The following is a 20946-nucleotide window of genomic DNA, read 5'->3' on the forward strand; positions in this document are numbered from 1 at the left end:
TTTACCCAATCATTCTTGAGCAGGATGGTTCTTAGTTTCCAAGTGTTTGACTTTCTTCCAAATTTTTCCTTGTCATTGAGTTCCAGTTTCAAAGCACTGTGGTCTGAGAATATGCAGGGAATAATCTCAGTCTTTTGGTATCAGTCAAGGCCTGTTTTGTGCCCCAGCATATGGTCTATTCTGGAGAAAGTTTCATGTGCATTTGAAAAGAATGAGTATTCTGTTGTTCTGGGGTGGAGTGTTATGTATATATCTATGAGGTCTATCTGGTCCAATATGTCATTCAAAGCTCTTGTTTCTTTGTTCATTTTCTGCTTAGGTGATCTATCTATTGCTGAGAGCAGAGTGTTGAGGTCCCCTACTATTAACGTATTATTATCTATATGTCCCTTTATTCTGGTAAAGAGTTGGCTTGTGTATCTAGCTGTTCCCTGTTTGGGGGCATAGATATTTATAATTGTCATATCCACTTGTTGGATACATCCTTTAAGAATAATATAGTGTCCTTCTGTATCTCTAACTACAGTCTTTAGTTTAAAATCTAATCTGTCTGATATAAGAATTTCTACCCCAGCTTTCTTTTGAAGTCCATTGACATGAAAAATGATTTCTATCCCTTCACTTTCAGTCCGGATGTATCTTTAGGTTCAAGATGAGTCTCTTGTAGACAGCAAATGGATGGGTTACGTCTTTTTATCCAATCTGCAACCCTGTGGTGTTTTATGGGAGCATTTAGGTCATTCACATTGAGAGTGATTATTGAGAGATATGATTTTAATGATGTCATGTTGCCTGTGAAGTCTTTGTTTCTATAGATTGTAAATTTCTTTTCTGTATCACTTTTGGGGCCTTTTTACTTTTGTAGGACCCCCTTTAATATCTCATGAAGGGCTGGTTTGGTGTTTATGTATTCCTTCAGTTTCTGCTGATCTGGGAAGGTCCTTATCTCTCCATCAATTCTGAATGACACCCTTGCTGGACAAAGGATCCTTGGCTGCATGTTCTTCTCAGATAGAGCTTTCAAAATACCCTGCCAACCCTTCCTAGCCTGCCAGGTCTCTGTAAACAGGTCTGACATTATTCTAATATTTTCTCCTCTGTAAGTAAGGGTTTTCTTCCCCCTGGCTGCTTTCAATATTGCATCCTTGGATCTAATATTTGCGAGTGGCACTATGATGTGACGTGGTGTAGGCCTGTACTCATTGATCTTGGGAGGGTCTTCTCTGTCTCTTGGACATGAATACTTGTTTCCTTTGCCAGAGTAGGGAAGTTCTCAGCTACAATTTGTTCAAATATCTCTTCTAGACCTCTCTCTTTCTTCACCCCCTTGGGGATGCTAATGATTCTGACATTGGAACGTTTCATTGAGTCAGTAATCTCCCGTAATCTACACTTTTTTTAGATCGGATTTTTTGAGCCAAGTTTCCATTTTAACTTTCTCTTCTACTATCCCATCCTCCAATTCACTAATTCGTTCTTCTGCCTCATTTACTGTGGCTGTCAGAGCATCTAGTTTAGACTGCATTTTGTTCATAGCATTTTTAATTTCTGCCAGTTTCTCTCTCATTTCTGCCCTTAGAGATTCTATATTCTCATTAATATTTTCGTTAATATTTTTTCAGGACTACACATCATGACCATTGTTACTCTGAACTCTATTTCTGATAATTTGGTTATAACCGTATCCATCATTTCTGTGGCAATGGCCACAGTCTCTGTGTCCTTTTTTTTGCTGAGGGTTTCTCCTCCTCGTCATTCTGAGGAGAGGTTGCGGGACTGCCCAGACCCCAAATTATTGACCAGTACCCGGGCAATGTGCACTTGTTTTATAGGGGTCTTAGGGATGTGGGCTTTTTGATTTTTCAGCCTTTTGGGAAAGGGGCCTCCCGCCCTGATACTCAGGAAACCCTGTTTGGGTAGAGTTGCACCATCCCCTGAGGAGGAACGGGGATGGGCACAATGTGAGCTGGTATTTCCGGGCTTTTGTTCTCTGGCAGCTTTTCCTGGTAGTTTTCTGTGCCTCTTGTGAGAGTCAGAGCAGCAGTAGCCGTATCCTAGCCTCTGTTTCAGAACAGAACAGAGAGATCATAGGCCACTCTCCACTGAGTTCTCCTGGCCACTTTAACTCTATTTCCGTCTGTGCTGCTAAAAACCTTGCAACATCCCAGGATGTATGCCCCAAAGCCACTCTCCCAGCCCTCACTTGCAGTGCTGGCACGTCTCTGTCCTTTGTGCTTCTAACACCACCAGCTGCCCCCTGTTCCTGTGCACGCTCCGGTGCTCCCTGTTTCAGTGTGGTTTGCACGCACTCCGGAGCGCCAGTTTTCCATCTGGTTGCTTGCGCGCTACAGAGCTCCTGATTTCAGTCTAGTTCAAGTGTGCACTCCAGAGTTCCAGTTTTCAGTCTGGTTGCACACATGTTCCCAGGCTCCTGGTCTCAGTCTGCTTTCTCAAGGGTGCCGGTTCACGAGTCCCACCAGCTCCCCAGTGCAGGTGGTTACTGTTTCCTGGCGCCCAAGTGCAACAGCTCCATCCCCATTCCATTTATCTTCCGATATCTGTGCACGGATTCACGGCTCCCCACTTCATACCTCAATACTCAGTGCTGGAGATGTCCATTTGTAGAGATCCAGATGTATCTTCCTGCATCTCAGGCTGATTTTGTGGGTATTCAGGATGGTCTGGTAGATATCCAGCTCGATTCAGGGGACCAGCTGAAGAAGGGGTCCCTACTCCACTGCCATCTTTTTCCTTCCTGTCACATTTACCTATTTTTGTTATGTATGTATGTATTTACTTATTTGTTTTATTTTAATTCCAATATAGTTAAAACACAGTGATGTACTAGTTGAAAGTGTATACAATACAGTGATTCAACAATTCTGTACATTACTCAGTTCCCATCAAGATAAGTGTATTCTTAATCCCTTACAGCTATATCACACATCTCTTCTATTATCCCATCTGTTACCCCTCTGTTACCATCTGTTCTGTTATCTATACTTTAGGAGTCTGGGTTTTTTTTGTTTTGTTACCATCTGTTCTGTTTTCTATACTTTAGGAGTCTGGGGTTTTTTGTTTTGTTTTGTCTTTTTTTTTTTTTTTACTTTCTTCATTTTATTTCTTTCTTAAATTGCACATATGAGTGAAATCATATTGTATTTGTCTTTCTCTGGCTGGATTATATTGCTTAGTCTTTTTTTTTTTCATTTTTTTAAAGAGTTTTTAAAATATTTTTTCTTTATTTGTCAGAGAGAAAGCACAAGCAAGGGGAGTGGCAGGCAGAGGGAGAAAGAGGCTCCCCGATGAACAAGGAGCCTGATGGGGACTTGATCGCAGGACCCTGAGATCATGACCTGAGCTGAAGGCAGATGCTTAACCAACTGAGCCACCCAAGCGAGTCATGTAAGATCTCCATATATTATGAATAATAACAATTTATCAGGTATTTCATTTGCAAATACCTTATCCCATTCATGATGTTTCCAAACTCTGGACACTGCAGCAAGTATTTCCTGACTACATGTTCCTGAGTTATGCAGACCTTTGGAGAGTAAATGTGACAAGAAGACAAGGGAACCATGATAGAGGGACGTCAGAAGCATGAGGCCATCCATTGTCTCTGGGTGATTTCCTATGAGGTGAGAGAGGCAGTACAGACTGGAGTGAGGAGCCTGGAGGATGGGCTCTCTACTCTGTGCCACAGAAACACTGCAGATTTTGGGGGAGACAGATTCCTACTGGCTGCTCCAAGAGGAGGAGTGGAGAGACAGAGTAATACAGAAGAAGACAGGTAGGAATAGGTGGGAAGAGGTGCATCTGGAAGACTCGAGGGTGTCTGTGGATATGGAGGAATGTGGTAACCGCTAAAAGGCAGAACTGAGATTCTGCCCTAAATTGGACAGATGGAAGGAAGAAAGTAAGGTTCCAGGTTCCTCTTCTCCCTGGAGATTGTCCCTTTTACCTCCAAGGATGATGTGGGAGCTCAAATGCCATGTGGAGGTCATTGAGCTGGGGCCTGCCTATGGCTGCAACTAAGGTGGAGGAGAGCCTAGAACCATGGTCCCTTGGGAGATCTCAAGGCAGTGTGCTTATAGCGCCTGGGCATAAACTGAGCCATAAACTGGTTCTTGGAGGGAAGGTAAAAATGAGGGGTACTTGGGCTGACATCTCTAAGATGGATGAGCTTATAAGAGGGCTGCTGTTTTCAGGAGCCGGGGGGAGGGTGTTGGAGTCCAGGTAACTTGGATCTGTGAAGGAAGTGGATCATTTATGTGAAGCCAGATCTGCTAACCTCCAGTGGTCAACTGCTCAGACTCCACCTACCCCACACATGTTTCTGGACACAGTAGGCTCCTGCAGGTCCTGGGACCCCACTTTGAGGGTGTGATGCAGAGCCATTCAGCCTCTGTGTCCCCATTTGTTCATCTGAAAATGCCAGCAACTTTGGGGGGATGGTTCTGTGAGCAGGAGGCAGGAGATAGCAGTGTTGGGGAGGGGATCCACAAAGGCAGGGGACAGACAGATGCTGTCCAGAGAACGGAAGGCAGGCTGTGAGCTAGTCTTTGTCCTGTCTTTTTCTTCTCAAAGACAAAACATCAGCTCTGGGAGGAGAGCAGTCTGGGTTCTGCCTCTGTCCTGTCCCACAACTGGCCTTCTCTGCCCCTCAGGATTACAGGGCATCACAGCCCAACACCTAATCAGTCACAGGTCAGCACGAGAACCCTCCTGCCTCATTCACTGTGGCTTGACACCCACACGTTAGGGTCCTGGGGACGCTTGGACCTCCAGGGAGCCAGGGTGGGGCTGTTAGCTTTAGGGAATTAATCTTAGGTGTGTTGACAGGTAGAGAACTAATATAGGTAGGGAGGTGGGTAGGTAGATTTATAGATTCACAGGAAGCTGCAGGTAGTACAGAAAATTCCTATCACAGAGGCACTCTTGGCTCATTTTGCCCCTGGTAAACAGCCTATATCTTTGCAGAACACTATTAACACCAGGAAACTGACAGTGGTATGATGGACATGTCTAGTTCTGTCAGTTTGTCATGTCATTCATATATTCAAAAGCACAATCCAGATATAGAATTACTCCATCACACAAATTTCTCCATCTTGCAACCCACCCCTGCCCCCACCATCCCTGCCCATGGCAATCACCTCTGTGTTTTACATTTTGGGAGTGATGGCATTTTATTATATGAGGGTAATCCTACAGCTATGACCTCCGATGTTGTTTTTTTTTTATTTGTTTTCACTCAGGATAATACCACTGGATCTAGACAGGTTTTGTGTATCACAACTTTATGGCTTTTTATCACTCAGTAGGGCTCCCTAGTGTGAAAATACCATAATTTGTTCATTCAGTCACCTTCTTTTTCTTTCTTTCTTTCTTTTTTTTTTTTTGAGAAACATGTATAATTTATTACAATTTAATTATTTCCCCTACATTTTTTTTTACCTTTTGAGGGATATTTTGGTTGCTTTCACTCTTTGGTGACTACAAATAATCCCCACAGTAAACACATGTACACAGTGTTTTGTGGGATCTTAAATTTTCATTCCCTGGAATAAAGGTCCAGCAGAGTGATTGATGGGTTGCAAGGTTTATGTTTTGCTTTTGTAGAACATACCAATCTGACTTACCAGAGTAGCTATTCCATTTACATTCCCACCAGCAGTGAAGGAAATATGACTCTTTCCCACATTTGATATTTTTACTGTGTTTTATGTTAATCAGCTGTCCTAAAAGGTGGGTAGTAGTGATAACTCAGTCAGATTTTCATTTGCATTTCCCTCATGGCTAGTGAGGTTGAACATTTTTTTCTTGTGCTTATTTGCCATCTGCATGTTCTCCTTGGTGAAATGTCTGTTCATGTCTTTTGCCCATTTTCTATTTGGATAGTTTTTGGTCGTCGTTGTTTTTTCCTGTTGAGTTTGAAATCATTATATATTCTAGATAGAAATTCTTTTTCAGATATGTGGTTTGCAAATATGTTCACCTAGTCTATAGCTTGTCTTTTAATGCTCTAACAGGATCTTTATTAGAACAGAAGATTTTAATCTTGATAAAGTGTTATACCTTGATAAAGATTTTAATCTTGATAGTTATACCTTATGAATCCTGCTTTATTGTCATGTGTATAAACACACCAAATTCTAGATTTAGACAATGGCTTAACATCTTTAATGTATTCTCTCACAGTTCTGTAAGGTAGAAGTCCAACATAAGGCACCAGTGTGGTCAGGACCTGGAGAAGCCCATCTTCCTGGAGGTTTGTCAATGACCACCTTCTGACTGTGTGCTCACATAACCTCTCTTTGCATGTGTGCATGAAGAGTGCAAGCTCTCTGGTATCTCTTCTTGGAAGCATGCCAACCCCATCATGAATTCCCTAATCCTACGGGGGGTTCTGTTCATTTATTTTCTTTTTCTTTTCTTTTTCTTTCTTTTCTTTTCTCTTTTTTGTTTTGTTTTAGTCTATTTTCTCTCCATTGTTTAGATGAGGTAATTCTGTAGTTCTACTTTCAAGATACTGACTCTCCCTCTATTATCTACATTGTCCTATTGAGCCCATTTACTGTGCAGTAAAAATTATGGTTATTATATTTTTCAGTTCTAATTTTTATTTAAGTTCTTCTTTTTATCTTTCCTTCTGTCCTGAGTCTTACATTCATTTGTTTCAAGCACAACTGCAATTGTTTGTTGAAGCATTTTTATGATGGTTCTTTAAAATCCATTGGGTATCCCAACATAGATCATCATTGAATTTGGTCTTTGGATTATGTAGCATGTTCAAAATGACATTTTTCTGGACTTTAGCATGGTGAATGATCTTGGTTATACATCTTGCTTATTTGGGGTGTTATTTCATAAGACTCTGTACCTTCTTCAATCTGGTGTGTGAACATGTGGTGGGTCTACAAGAGTGTGGCTAGCAATGGCAACCCCTGTTATAAGCTCCAACTAGAAGGAGCATACTGAAGCCTGCCCAGACACAGATGGGAAGTTATAGGACAAGCTGTGTGGAAAGTCACATCTTTGTGGCTTTGTTCCCTGCAGACAGAGATAAGGGCACATGGCAGCTAACAACATGCTGTTTGCTGAATGTATATCTGAGTATTAATCCATGAGGCCTATGTAAAAGATCAAAAGTCTAGTTGGGAATGGGAAGTTTATAGAAAAGTGTTATGTATATTGACATCGTTTGAGAAGTTTAGTATATGATGGTGGTAGAAAGGTGGGCTTACTGGGATGGCTGGCATTGATGTTGGGCTTGCTCCTCTTACTAGTTACTCCCCTCTTACTAGTTAGTGTCCTCATCCTAGATATCATCCCCCTGGGATGTGCCAAGGGAGCCCGGGCCACATAGAATGGGTAAAACTTGAGTTGGTGTTCTGACTTGTGTGAAATTAGATATACATTCCCTTTCCTACCCACTTTTGCAAATGCCTGCATGGGAATGACTTTACCCTGACCCAAACCACCACAGTGGAGTCAGAAAAGGGAGAAGAGCTTGATGGTCAGCTCACCTGAAAGCCCCCAAAGACAGTCTCTCCCTCTCTCTGCATCAGTCTGGAGCAGGTGTGGGTAGCCTCACATCTACCTTGGCGCTCCCTAGGGGAGCCATTAAACATAGGACCAGAGGTCTCATGGAGACTTCTCCCTTTAGGCACACTGCCAGGACCATTCCCAGCCCTTGTCCAGCCTTCTCTGGGTTGCGAGCCACAGTTGCTTCCTTCCTGACTGGTAATCTTGCTCTGATTAGCCAAAGCCAGCCTTCCTCTTGCACTAGAGAACCCATATTACACAGAACTGCTGGAGTAAGTTGAATTTACAGATCACTCGAATTAGACAGGATGAGGAGACAGACTATCCTTGTACCCCCCTCCAAAGTATGAATCATGCATTTCAAATCAACTCTGTCTCTACAAGAACACCTCTCTCTACAGTCCATAATGTCTGGCCCCGCCCCACAGATGGGGGAGTCTATTCATTCAGGGCAAATTGAAACATCTCTTTGGGAAACACTGTTGTCAAAAGTAACCCTGACCCTTTCCTTCAAGGACTGGTTTTCCTGAAATGGAAGTGATGTCCTTAAACCACACTTTCAAAGTCAGGCATTTCAATTTGACACGGGAAAATTGAAGATGGGTTTGCCATGATCATGCTGCGCCTCTCAATGTGGCAGCAGTGGGAGGACCTGGCGGCAGGGTGGTGAGCTGGAGGGGTGATCCAGATGCAGCTACAACCATGCCCTAGATGGACTCATCAGAAACAGGGTTCTCAGAGTGTCACAACACAGTGAACCTTTAGGGAGAATGGTTTTGCTGCAACTTGTAGAAGCCTCTGCAGACCTCTGGTTACCACTGTGAAAATGAAGAAAACCCTGTGGGACAACACTACACAAGTCCCGACTCGGTCACCCCAATTCCCCTTCAACAAATGGCCCCCCTCTACTACTTGCTCATGCCCCAAACAAAAGCATCCTCCTGGACTCCTTTCTATCTCACACCCATCTCCTTGGCTTTGCTCCTCTCTGCACAGACAGATGTTCTTCCTGTGGGGGACTGAGTGAAAGCTAAGCAATCCCCTATATCCTACACTGGCCCTGCTCAGACCACCTGTCAATTATAGGACACATGCTCCTCATTCTACCCCACTCTCTAGAGTTCCACAAGCCTGCATGTCACCCCCTTTCACTAGCTATCTCCCCTGGAGTTCTGCTGCCCAGTTCCATGTGGCTTGGCCATGTAGGGTTCCCTCAGGAACCACACAGAGAAAGTTTCCCTCCACAAACTAGTCCATCACCCAGCCCCCTACATCTTTACCCTGAGATAACACACTGCTCCCAGGAGTCATTGCTTCATTGCATTGCATTCTTTCTCTCAGAATGTTACCTCCAAGAGCACTGAGGAACGTTCCCTCAATCTAGTCAGTGTCCAGTAGGTATTTTGCTCTAAGGAATGCGTTACATTTTAGGACAAACCACATGGAAAGGAACCGGCCAATTCAATCTAGTTCTATGCAAATTGGACTAATATTTGAACAGTAGCTAATTCATCCAAGAGGCCCACATAGACCCCCAAATCTTTACTAAGTGCCTATGCCTTAATGCATTGTCCTGCTGAGGAAAGAGTTCTTCCTGTTACCCAGAGTGGGCCTCCTTTTTTGCTGAGTAAACCATGCACTGAAACCAAATGCAGATGAGACCTGGAGCAGATAGAGCCCCAGGACAGCAGGACGGCGGCAGGGGTTGGGTACTAAAGCCATAGTGCTGAGAAACCCATGACCACACAAGCTGGGCACCTCTCAGACCCTGGATGCTTCACAGAGACCTGAAGTATGCACTGCCTGTACCCACCCCTCAGCCCACCCTCCTCAGAGCAGCAGGGCTTATGGGGATGAGGTGGACACTGGTGCCCTCGTGTCCTTCATGCAGGTTCTGTGGTCAACCACAGGCTCTTACATTCTGGACCACTGCAGTCTTCTGCAGAGGACTACTCTGCATGACTGGCTCATGTAAACCACTGATACAGAGGCATAATTGCCTACAAGTTAGTTCCCCCACAGGGTACCCTGAGCCTCTGGCTGGGTGGTCTTGGGGGTTGCAGGAGTAACTTGTGCCCAGAACCCCTCAGGATCAGATCACAACAATGCACAACACAGCACCTGGCTTGCTTCATAGGTGGACTTGGAGGCCATTGGGGAAGCAGCTCTGCCAGCCAGGATGATGTGAGGATACTGCAAACACTGGATGAAGCTGGAGAAGTCTCTGTCTTTACACAGGACAGCCCAGCAGCTGGCAGGTCCCAATATCCCAGGCTTAGTGGTTCCTTCTACACAACCCAGTGAGCAGAAGAGGAGGGCGGGATTAGCTGGGTGGGATGGCAGGTTAATTGGCTTCCCGCCTTTTCTAATGAACAGGCAGCTATTTTAACTACTCTAGTACCCTTTGTATATGAGCTAAATTTCCCCAGCTTATCACGATCTCTGATCCCTTCAATCCTGTGATAATTTAGGAAACTTCTTGGATGTCTTGTGACTCTTCAAGCTTAAGTAGCTTAAGTTCATTTAGGTGTCCCAGCTATTGGGTGAAGAGCTTCCTGGGCAGGGCAGCCTGCTCACATAACAGGAGCTCCACTGCCACCTCTGACCCCTGCAGAGCCCTATGAAAGGAAGGGATTTCACAGCACTGAGAACCAAAGTCAGAGGCTCATGCTCCCAGAGCCAGGTTGGTCCCTTGGCCATCATCAATCTTCCACCTACACATCCCCTAACACAGCCAGTCAGGACCCCATGGGAGTTCCAGCACGGTCAGCATCAGCACTAGGACCTGGAATTTCCAACCTCAGTGCAGTCACATATGGAGCCAAAGAAAACCTCATAACATAGGATTTGAGAAGAAAGACCCCAAGAACAATAGACCGGAAATTTACAGAGACAATCTATAGAAACAAGGAGTTCATAGGCAACATGATGGCAATAAAATAATATCTTTCAATAATCACTCTCAACGTGTGAATGGCCTAAATGATCCCATGAAACAGAATAAGGTTGAAGATTGGATAAAAAGACAGAAGCCATCCATATGCTGTCTACAAGAGACTCATTTTGAACCTAAAAATACATCCAGACTGAAAGTGAGGGGATGGAGAATCATTTTTCATGCCAATGGACCTCAAAAGAAAGCTGTGTAGCAATTCTCTTTTCAGACAGATTAGATTTTAAGCTAAAGACTGTAGTTAGAGATAGAGAAGGACACTATATCATTAATAAAGGGTATATCCAACAAGAAGATCTAACAATTGTAAATATCTATGCCCCCATCATGGGAGCAGCCAACTACATAAGCCAACTGTTAACCAAAATAAAGAAACAAATTGATAATAATACTTTAATACTAGGAGACTCAACACTGCAATCTGAGCAGTAGACAGATCATCTAAGCAGAAGATCAACAAAGAAACAACAGCTTTGAATGACACACTGGACCAGATGGACTTCATAGATATACACAGAATATTCTACCCTAAAACAACAGAATACTCATTCTTTTCAAATGCATATGGAACATTCTCCAGAAGACACCACATACTGGGTCAAAAATCAGGTCTCAACTGATACCAAAAGATGGAGATTATCCCCTGCATATTCTCAGACCACAATGCTTTGAACCTGGAACTGAATCACAAGAAAAAAAAATTGGAAGGAATTCAAACACTTGGAAGCTAAAGACCATCCTGCCTAAGAAGGTTTGAGTCAACCAAGAAATTAAGGAAGAACTTAAACAATTCATGGAAACTACTGAGAATGAAAACAAATTGGTCCAAAACCTATGGGATAATGCAAAGGTGAACCTAAGGGTGAAATACATGGCCATCCAAGCCTCACTAAAAAAAAAAAAAAAAAAGGAAAAAAAAGAAAAATTTTGACTACACAAGCTAACTTTACACCTTAAAGAACTGGGAAAGAACAACAAATAAAGCCTAACTCAGGCAGGAGAAGAGAAATGATAAAGATTAGAGTCAATGAAGTAGAAACTAGAAATGCAGGAGAGTAGATCAATGAAACTAGAAGTTGATTCTTTGAAAGAATTAATAAGATCGATAAACTATGGGCCAGATTTATCCAAAAGAAAAGAGAAAAGACCCAAATTAATAAAATTATGAATGAAAGGGGAGAGATCACGACTAACACCAAGAAATAGAAACAATCATTAGAAACTATTATCAACAACTATATGCCAAAAAATTAAGCAACCTGGAGGAAATGGATGCCTTCCTGGAAACCTTTAAACTACCAAGACTGAAACAGGAAGAAATTGACCGCCTAAATAGGCCAACATCCAGTAATGAGATTGAAGCAGTAATCAAAAACCTCCCAAAAAACAAGAGTCCAGGGCCTGAGGAATTCCCTGGGTAATTCTACCAAACATTCAAAGAAGAAGTAATCCCTATTCTCCTGAAGCTGTTTCAAAAGATAGAAACAAAGAAAACTTCCAAACTCATTCTATGAGGCCAGCATTACCTTGATCCTAAAACCAAGCAAAGACCCCATCCAAAAGGAGAATTACAGACCGATATCCCTGATGACTATGGATGCCAAAATTTTCATCACGACCAGGTGGGATTTATTCCTGGGATGCAAAGGTGGATCAATATTTGCAAATCAATCAATGTGATAGAACACATTAATAAGAGAAGAGATAAGAAACATATGATCCTCTCAATTGATACAGAAAAAGAATTTGACAAAATACAGCATTCTTTCCTGATTAAAACTTTTCACAGTGTAGGGATAGAGGGAACATTACTCAAATTCATAAAAACCATCTATGAAAAGCCCACAGCAAATATATTCTCAATGGGGAAAAGCTGAAAGCTTTCCCATAAGATCAGGAACACAACAAGGATGCCCACTCTCGCCACTAGTGTTCAACATAGTACTAGAAGTCTTAGCCTCAGCAATCACACAACAAAAATAAATAAAAGGTATTCAAATTGGCAAAAAAGAAGTCAAACTTTTTCTCTTCACAGATGACATGATACTTTATGTAAAAAACGCAAAAGGTGCCACCCCCAAATTACTAGAAATCATATACCAATTCAGTAATGTGTCAGGATACAAAATCAATGCACAGAAATCATTGCTTTTCTATAGGCTAACAGTGCAACCGTAGAAAGAGAAATTAGGGAATTGATTCCATTTACAATAGCACCAAAAGCCATAAGATATCTTGGAATAAACCTATCCAAAGAGGTAAAACATCTATACTCTAGAAACCACAGAACACTGATGAAAGACATTGAAGAAGACACAAAAAGATGGAAAAAACATTCCATGCTCATGAATCAGAAGAATAAACATTGTTAAAATGTCTATACTGACCAAAGTAATCTATAATTTCAATGCCATCCTGATCAAAATACCAATGGCATTTCTCAAAGAGCTGGAACAAACACTCCTAAAATTTGTATGGAACCAGAAAAGACCCTGAATCACCAAGGAAATGTTGAATACAAAAAGCAAAGCTGGGGGCATCATGTTGCCTGATTTCAAGCTATACTACAAAGCTGTGATCACAAAGAAAGTATGGTACTGACACAAAAACAGATGCATTGATCAATGATACAGAATGGAAAGCCCACAAATGGACCCTCAACTCCATGGTCAACTAATCTTCAAACCAGCAGGAAAAAACATCCAATGGAAAAAAGACAGTGTCTTCAATATATGGTGCTAGGAAAATTGGACAGCTATACAGAGAAGAATGAAACTTGACCGTTCTTTTACACCATAGACAAAGATAAATTCTAAATTGATGAAAGACCTCAATATAAGACATGAATCCATCAAAATCCTAGAGGAGAACATAGGCAATAACCACTTCACTATCAGCCACAGCAACCTCTTTCAAGACACATCTCCAAAGGCAAGGGAAACAAAAGCAAAAATGAACTTTTGGGACTTCATAGAGATAAAAAGCTTCTGCACAGCAAAGGTAACAGTCAACAAAACAAAGACGCAACCCATGGAATGGGAGAAGATATTTGCAGATGACATATCAGATAAAGAGCTACTATCCAAAATCTATAAAGAACTTATCACACTCAACACCACCCCAAATAAATTACCTAGTCAAGAAATGTGCAGAAGAAATGAACACACATTTCTCCAGAGAAGACATACAAATGGCTAACAGACACATGAAAAAGTGGTCAACATCACTTATCATGAGGGAAGTCCAAATCAAAACCACAGTAAGATATCACCTCACACCATTCATAATGGCTAAAATTACAAGTAAGGAAGCAACAAACATTGGCTTCAATGTAGAGAAAGGGGAAACCACTTACACTGTTGGTGGGGATTCAAGTTGGTACAGTCACATTGGAAAACAGTATGGAGATTCAAGACATTAAAAATAGAGCGACCCTATGACCCAGTAATTGCACTACTGGGTATTTACCCCAAGGATACAGATGTAGTGAAGAGAAAGGTCACATGCATCCCAGTGTTCATAGCAGCAATGTCTACAATAGACAAACTGTGGAAGGAGGTGAGATGTTCTTCACAGATGAATGGATAAAGAAGATGCAGTCCATATATACAATGGAATATTACTCAACCATCAGAAAGGATGAATACCCATCATTTGCATCAACATGGATGGAACTGGAAGAGATTATGCTAAGTGAAATAAGTCATGCAGAGAAAGACAATTATCATATGGTCTCATTCATATGTGGAACAAGGAATAGCAGGGAGATAATCAGAAGAAGAAAGGGAAAAATGAAGGGGGGGAATACAAGGGGGAGACGAACAATGAGAAACTATAGACTTCAGGAAACAAATTGAGGGTTTCAGAGGGAAGGCGGGTGGGGATATGGGTTAGCCCAATGATGGGTATTAAGGAAGGTATGTGCTGCAATGAGCACTGGGTATTATATGCAAACAATGAATCATGGAACACTACATCAAAAACAAATGATGTACTGTATGGTGACTAACATAGCATAATAAAATAATAAATACATACATACATAAACACATAAACAAATAAATAATAAAAAAACATATGGGATTTGAAGATAGTGAGCAGATAGCTGCTGAACTGTCAACCAGTAGGAAGTCTCTATCTCCAGGATTAATGTGGTTCCCTCATTGCCCTCACACATTTGAGATTTTTGGGGTCATCACCCCAGTAAACCCAAACATCCTTGAGGAGGAGCATGAATGAGTACCATGAATTTAGGATCCGTAGTTGAGGTTCTGTTTCCCCAAAGTAGTATTTCTTCCAGAAAGCCATGTATTATTGGTACGAGACAGCCATACCTACTTGGACTGAGGTCCCCAGATGAGCTAGTACATGAAAACCTGGTCCCTTTCTCTCAACACCTTGAAAAGCAAACATTTTACCTGGGTTATCGTGCAGGTGCAGTGGGCAGAGGGAGCAGGTGGCCTGCTGCTGAAACAGAATTAGCTGGATTTCTTGTCATTGTCGTTTTCTTTCTTGTCTCTGTAATGACGTGTTTTTATGCAGATGAATTCCATTTACTTTTCCAGAACATGCAAGTAATTCATGTAAACAATCTTCACAGCAGCAGCAACATGCCCTGACGTATTGAACTGTCATCTTATGACCAGGGCACAACCCTCTGAGAAAGGGCGCAGGATGACTGATTATCCTACTCCCTGGTTCCCATGATCCCCCCATGTTATAATCTTATGGAACACACGACACTGAGATCACACTGAATGTGAGTTCTCCACGATGCAGGGAGAGACTCTGTGACATTGGCACAGATTGTGGCCTTTTCAGGACACAGCCTGAGTTGTTCACACAGACTAACAGTGACAAGGAAAGAATGCAGTGCCTGGACACACAGCAGACGAAGGTCACAAGGCCCCCAAGCAGGTCTAGGATGTTGCATTCCTAGAATCTGTCCTGAGAACACACAGATGGTCTCCACTAAATATGCCTGATTTTTCAAGTATCTTAATTTCCCTGTGTGGTTGAGCAGCAAACAGCATCATCACCTGGCCAGAGTTTCCCCTTCTCCTGAGATGAGACAGCAGGGAAGGAGGCAGGCTGTGGGTGGGGTCTGGTCTCATCAGGGAGGGACAGGCAAGGGGTGGGAAATTAGTTCCAGCTAACCTCCAGGTCTGCAGGTGTCAGAGGACTCACCTGACACCTCACTTCCTCCTGCAGGGGCTTCTCCACATCAGTTTCCATGATGCACATGGAGTAACAGGGTCAGGTGATGGATGCCTACAGGTAAGTGGAGGAGCCTCGTGTGAGTGGTCCTCACTTCCCCCTGTGGCTCATCCACTCACAAGGTGGGTGCCAACATTTCTCAGCCCTGGGCTTGCATCAGCACTGCTTGCAAGCCCTTCCTCAGCCTCGAGTGTGTCATTCCCTGTGACTGGATGAGCCCGGGAATCACCATTTCCAACCAGCTGCTTCCTGTACCCTCCACTCTAATGAAGGGTCAACACACCCCCCAGCAGGGACCATAACCTCACTCAACTCCAGCCCCAGTGTTTCCACTTCACTCTGCCATCACACCAGAAAGTACAGGTAAACTTTTAGTTCCTCTAAATCTTTTGGGTAACTTGAAATCTTCATTTCTGTTGAAGTTAAAAGATGAGCTCATTGTTTTTGTTTTTGAAGATTTGATTTGATTTTAAGCAATCTATACACCCAACGTGGGGCTTGAACTTACAACCCTGAGATCAAGAGTCACAAGCTCTACCAATGGATCCAAACAGGCGCCCCCATGAAGGGGGGTAATCAGAAGGGGGAATGAACCATGGGAGATTATGGACTCTGAGAAACAAACTGAGGGCTTCAGAGGGGAGGGGGTAGGGGAATGGGATAGGCTGGTGATGGGTAGTAAGGAGGGCACGTATTGCATGGTGCACTGGGTGTTATACACAACTAATGAATCATCGAACTTTATATCAGAAACCAGGGATGTACTGTATGGTGACTAACATAATATAATAAAAAACAATTATAAAAAAAAGATGAGCTCAGTCAAATTCACTACATATCTAGATGATATCCAAATAAGATAAAATAAGTAACTGAACGTAGGTTTCTCAACTTTTGGCTTCCTCATCACAGAGAAACTCAAGAGAAACTTGGGTCTCTTAGTGAACGTGTTTTGTGTTTTATGAAAGATTATACTATGAAGAAGTACATGTTTCTGGGAATTATGAAATGTATTCATAAATTTGCTGATCCAAAGAGTGCTGGTACAGCACACAGTTCACAACTGCTTCCTACTTAGTTTTGGCCAAAAGGTAAGGATTGAGAATTATTTTTTTTTTCAGATTTTGGAAACTTAGTGAGTATTCCTGTTTTTGTGCTAACATATTTATTTGCATAAGCTCAATAAGAACATGTTCTCCTTGTGACAGAACACAATTAGTAACATTTATCATGTTACCAAGGCTTTGACTGGAATGGGATATTTAAGAGAGATGTGCATAGACTCTGATCTGACCAGAAGACTTGAAGGAATAAGGTTGACTTTATGGAGTTGCTCCAGCCCCTTGGAAATAACATCCTGACACCTTGTTTGCAATGTTCCCTGCAGCCTTATCAGGTAAGGGAAGAAGCCCACTGCTAGAAGGGCAACTGCAGGAACCTCAGGACATTGTGGAGATTTCAAGAAGAAAAGAGTAAACTATGGGGCTTGCAGGCAAAGTCTGATGGGGAGTATTTGGCTGGGCTTCTGACCTTGAAAGCTGTTCAAATTCAATCTGAGATTCCTTAGGAAAAGTTTCAGCATAGCTGGTTTAAAACGCCTGCATGTCCTTATCTTCTGCCCCCCTTTTTAAAATTTGATTAGTTGTATTTTGGGTGTTGAGTTTGAGATATTTATAGATCTTGGATATCAGCCCTTTATCTGTAGGGTTGTTTGCAAATATCTTCTCCCATTCCATGGGTTTCCTCTTTGTTTTGTTGATTGTTTCTTCTGCTGTGCAGAAGCTTTTTATCTTGATGAAGTCCCAAAAGTTCATTTTTGCTTTTGTTTCCCTTGCCCATGGAGACGTGTCATGAAAGAAGTTTCTATGGCCGATGTCAAAGAGATTATTGCCTATGTTCTCCTCTAGGATTTTGATGGATTCTTGTCTCACATTGAGGTCTTCCACCAATTTAGAGCTTATCTTTCCATGTGATGTGAGAGAATGGTCAAATTTCATCCTTCTGTATATAGCTGTAAAGTTTTCCCAGCACCATTTATTGAAGAGACTGTCTTTTTTTCCATTGGATGTTTCTTCCTGCGTTGTCAAAGATTAGTTGACCATAGAGTTGAGGGTCCATTTCTGGGGTCTCTATTCTGTTCCATCGGTCTACGTGTCTGTTTTTGTGCCAGTACCATGCTGTCTTGGTGATCACAGCTTTGTAGTATAGCTTGAAATCAGGCAACGTGATGCCTCCAGCTTTGTATTTCTTTTTCAACATTTCCTTGGCAAATCAGGGTCTTTTCTGGTTCCACACAAATTTTAGGATTGTTTGTTCTAGCATTTGAAAAATGTCATTGGTACTTTGACATTTGAAAGTATAGATTGCTCTCGGGAGCATAGACATTTTAACTATGTTTATTCTTCTGATCCATGAGCATGGAAAATTTTTCTATCTTTTTGTATCTTCTTTTTTTTAAGATTTTATGTATGTATGTATGTATGTATGTATGTATGTATGTATATATTTATCATAGAGAGAGACAGCCAGTGAGAGAGGGAACACAAGCAGGGGTAGTGGGAGAGGAAGAAGCAGGCTCCCAGCGGAGCATGGAGCCCAATATGGGGCTCAAACCCAGAACCCTGGGATCATGCCCTGAGCCAAAGGCAGATGCTTAATCATTGAGCCACCCAGGTGCCCCTTTTGTATCTTCTTCAATGTCTTTCATCAGTGTTCTGTAGTTTCTAGAGTATAGATCCTTTACCTCTTTAGTTAGTTTTATTCCAAGATATCTTATGGTTTTTGGTGCTATTGTAAGTGGAATGGATTCCTAATTTCTCTTTCTCAGTCTCATTGTTAATGTATAGAAAAGCAACTGATTTCTGTGGATTGATGTTGTATCCTGCCATATTTCTGACTTGGTATATGAGTTGTAGTAATTTGGGGTGTGAAGTTTTGTGGTTTTGGCACATAAAGTATCATGTCATCTACAAAAAGAGAAAGTTGGACTTCTTCTTTGCCAATTTGAATACATTTTATTTCCTTTTGTTGTCTGATTGCTGTTGCTAGGACTTTTAGTACTACTTTGAACAATAATGGTGAGAGTAGGAATCCTTGTCATGTTCCTAATCTTAAGGGAAAGGCTCTCAGCTTTCCCCCCCTTGAGAACGATATTCCCTGTGGGCTTTTCATAGATGGTTTTTATGAATTTGAGGAATGCACCCTCTAAACCTACACTCTGCCAATGAAAACATACGAATGAAAACAGACACATGAAAAAATGTTCAACGTCATGAGCCATCAGGGAAACTCTATTCAAAACCACATTGAGATCTCAGGAGTTAAGATGGCGGAGGAATATGGGACCACTTTTTCAGCCAGTTCCCTGAGTAGAGTTGGTTAGGTACCAGACCAGCCTGAACATCCATGGAATCAGCCTGAGACGCAGGAAGATACATCTGGATCTCTACAAATGAACATCTCCAGCACTGATATTGAGGTATGAAGCAGGGAGCCATGAAACTGCGCACAGATATCGGAAGATAAATGGAAGGGGGAGGGAGCCACCATGTTCGGGTGCCAGGAAGTGGTAGCCACCTGCACAGGGTAGATGGCAGACTACTGGACTGGCACCTGCGAGAGAATAGACTGAGACCGTGAGCCGGAGAACGCACGCCACCAGACTGAAAACCAGAGCTCCAGTCTGCTTACTGGAACCAGACTGAGACCATGAACTCCGGGAGCACACGGGGGCGGCTGGCGGCTGGCGGTGTTAGAAACACAAAGGTCAGAGACGCACCAGCCCTGGAAGTGAGGGCTGAGATGCCAGGTGTGGGGCGTGCATACCGGGATGCTGCAGGGTTGAGCAGCACCAACAGAAACAGAGTTAAAGTGGCCAGAACATCAGTGGATAATGGTCTGCCATCCCTCTGTTCTGACACAGAGGCTGAGATTTCGACACTGTTACTCTGACTCTGAGAAGAGGCACAGCAAATCACCACGGAATGCCGCCAGAGAACAAAAGCCTGGAAATACCAGCTCACAGTGTGCCCACCCCCATGCCCCCTCGCAGGGGACAAAGAGAATCTACCCAAACAAGGTTGCCTGAGTATTGGCACAGCAGGCCCCTCCCATGGAAGGCAAGCTGAAAAATCAAGAAGCCCACATCCCTAAGATCCCTATAACACAAGGGCTCACGGCCTGGGTCACAGTCAATAATTTGGGCTCTCGACAACCCCGCAACCTCTCCTCATCAGAATGACGAGAAGGAGAAATCCCCCACAGCAAAGAAAAGACAATGAGTCTGTGGCCTCTGCCACAGAACTAATGGATATGGATATAACAAAATTATCAGAAATGGAATTCAGAGTAACAATGGTCAAGATGATGTGTAGACTTGAAAAAAGTATTAACGAAAATGTTAATGAGAATATAGAATTTCTAAGGGCAAAAATGAGAGCAAATCTGGCAGAAATTAAAAATTCTATGAGCCAAATGCAGTCAAAACTAGAGGCTCTGATGGCCAGGGTGAATGAGGCAGAAGAACGTGTCAGCGAATTAGAGGATGGGTTAGTAGAAGACAAAACTAAACTAGAATCTGGACTCAAAAAAAATCCACACTCAGGAATGTAGGTTATAGGAGATTACTGACTCAATGAAACATTCCAATGTCAGAATCATCGGCAACCCTGAGGGGGTGGAGAAAAACAGAGTTCTAGAAGAGATATTCGAACAAATTGTAGCTGAAAACTTCCCTAATCTAGCAAGGGAAACAAACATTCATGTCCAAGAGGCAGAGAGGACTCTTCCCAAGCTCAACCACGACAAACCTACACCACATCACGTTATAGTGCAATTCGCAAATATTACATCCAAGGATACAGTATTGAAAGCAGCCAGGGCAAAGAATTTTCTCAAGTACCAAGGCAAAGGTATCAGAATTACGTCAGACCTGTCTACACAGACCTGGAATGTGAGAAAGGGGGGGGGGCATTTTAAAGCTCTTTCAGAGAAAAACATGCAGCCAAGGATCCTTTATCCAGCAAGCCTGCATTCAGAATGGATGGAGAGATAAGGACCTTCCAGGATCACCAGTTATTGAGTAATTTCGTACCCACGAAACCAGCCCTACAGGAGATATTAAGGGGCGTTCTTTAAAAGTAAAAACGCCCCAAGAGTGATACAGAACAGAATGTCACAATCTATAGAAACAAAGACTTTACTGGCAACATAGCATCATTAAAATC

Source organism: Ursus americanus, chromosome 5 (assembly GCF_024610735.1).
Source record: "Ursus americanus isolate L20-20 chromosome 5, mUrsAme1.1.p, whole genome shotgun sequence".
NCBI lineage: Eukaryota > Metazoa > Chordata > Mammalia > Carnivora > Ursidae > Ursus > Ursus americanus.